Raw genomic sequence first — 2,500 nt, 5'->3', positions numbered from 1 at the left:
CAGTCTCATCCAGAATATTCAACACAACAGTTTCCTCATCTTAAGTATAAGAATATCTTCAGATTCCTTGTTATGTTCCTTTTGCGTTTCGTCTCATTTTTAGACCAAAGTTTTTTAGGTTTCTTCTTCAAGAACTGAAGAGAGTACCTTCCATCTCTTCAAGAAATTCCACACTTTGCACCCTGAGAACCCAAGTACTCAAACAAACTCTTAGGTTTCTTCTTCCATTAATGTACTGAGGAGAGCGTCTTCCAGGTCTTCAAGAAATTCCATACCTTGTACCCTGAGAACCCAAATACTTAAACTCTAAATTTGCGAGGAGTATTGGTCATACGAACCAGGGAAGGTCGCCCCCCAAGACTTCTTTGGGGTTCCTTCTTCTTCCCTCCAGGTCTTCAAGAAATTCCATACCTTGCACCCTGAGAACCCAAATACTTAAACAAACTCTAAATTTGCGAGGAGTATTGGTCATACGAACCAGGGAAGGTCGCCCCCAAAGACTTCTTTGGGGTTCCTTCTTCTTCCCTCCAGGTCTTCAAGAAATTCCATACGTTGCACCCTGAGAACCCAAATACTTAAACAAACTCTAAATTTGCGAGGAGTATGGTCATACAAACAAGGGAAGGTCGCCTTCCAAGACTTCTTTGATGTTCCTTCTTCTTCCCTCCAGGTCTTCAAGAAGTTCCATACCTTGCACCCTGAGAACCCAAATACTTAAATCAACTAAATTTGCGAGGAGTATTGATCATACGACCAGGGAAGGTCGCCTTCCAAGACTTCTTTGATGTTCCTTCTTCTTCCCTCCAGGTCTTCAAGAAGTTCCATACCTTGCACCCTGAGAACCCAAATACTTAAACAAACTCTAAATTTGCGAGGAGTATTGATCATACGACCAGGGAAGGTCGCCTTCCAAGACTTCTTTGATGTTCCTTCTTCTTCCCTCCAGGTCTTCAAGAAGTTCCATACCTTGCACCCTGAGAACCCAAATACAATCAACTAAATTTGCGAGGAATATTGGTCATACGAACCAGGGAAGGTCGCCCCCCAAGACTTCTTTGAGGTTCCTTCTTCTTTCATCTAGGTCTTCAAGAAATTCCATACGTTGCACCCTGAGAACCCAAATACTTAAGCAAACTCTAAATTTGCGAGGAGTATTGGTCATATGACCAGGGAAGGTCGCCCCTCAAGACTTCTTTGAGGTTCCTTCTTCCCTCCAGGTCTTCAAGAAATTCCATACCTTGCACCCTGAGAACCCAAATACTCAAATCAACTGCGAGTGTGCGGAAACCTCGAGTCGCGGGTTGGGTGGGAGCAATACTTCAATCGAAGAGCTTTTCTGTCAACTTTTAATAGGCAATTCCGGTCCCCTTTCAAGTCTGGGGACGGGCCCCGTCACCATCTCTAGTTCTGGATACCTGCCGACTCCGGTCATGGAACCCAGAACCTTCCTATCGGAACAGGAGACTCAAAGGGAGAGGCGCAAGAGGTATGATAAAACCGTTCCTATTATTTCTGGCAATGTTTTCTACAAAGGCTGGCGACTGGAGCGGTTATTAAAAGCATTCCTCTTTTTTATGGTCAAATATATATGCACTCGCATTTTTATCAAATAAAAGACCTGGGGACGCAATAGTATATTGCATAGTAGAGTAATCAAAGCAGAATTGTGCGGGATGAAAAATGGTGGAACAGGTGGTAAGGAAATGACACTGTTGCTGGGACAAGGATGAGGAGGAGAAGGAGGAGGAGAAAGAGGAGAAGGAGGAGGAAGAGGAGGAGGAGAAGAAGGAGGAGAAAGAGGAGGAGGAGGACGAGGAGCAGGAGAAGAAAGAAGAAGAGGAGGAGGAGGAGAAGGAGGAGGAGAAAGAGGAAAAGTAGGACGAGGAGGAGGAGAAGAAAGAAGAGGAAAAGGAGGAGGAGAAAGAGGAGAAGGGGACGAGGAGGAGGAGGAGGAGGAGAAGGAGGAGGAGAAAGAGGAGAAGAAGGACGAGGAGGAGGAGGAGGAGGAGGAGGAGGGGAGCAGAAGGATGAGAAAGAGGAGAAGAAGGACGAGCAGGAGGAGAAGAAAGAAGAGGAGGAGGAGGAGGAGTAGGAGGAGAAGGAGGAGAGAGAGGAGAAGGACGTCGAGGAGGAGGAGAAGAAAGAAGAGGAGGAGGAGGAGGAGGAGGAGGAGAAGGAGGAGAGAGAGGAGAAGGACGACGAGGAGGAAGAGAAGAAAGAAGAAGAGGAGGAGGAGGAGGAAGAGGAGGGCCAGAGAGCTATCACCGGAGCGAGAAGCTAGAAGGAAAACCTGAAGCAGAGCCCCACAGATGCTGTTGCCATGCGTAGCCCGCCATGACCATTTCGAAATATCCATTTGGGAAAAAATGTCCGGTGTTCAAATATTTCAGTCACCAACTGAACAACAACACGAATAAAACACAAATATATGAATACATACGCACATACAGGTATACTGACACACACACATACACACATAAAGACACACACACACACACGG

Source organism: Oratosquilla oratoria, chromosome 16, assembly GCF_046742065.1.
Source record: "Oratosquilla oratoria isolate Oo_2021 chromosome 16, ASM4674206v1, whole genome shotgun sequence".
Lineage (NCBI taxonomy): Eukaryota > Metazoa > Arthropoda > Malacostraca > Stomatopoda > Squillidae > Oratosquilla > Oratosquilla oratoria.
The sequence above is the reverse complement of the archived record's forward strand: the minus strand, read 5'-3'. Positions refer to the sequence as shown.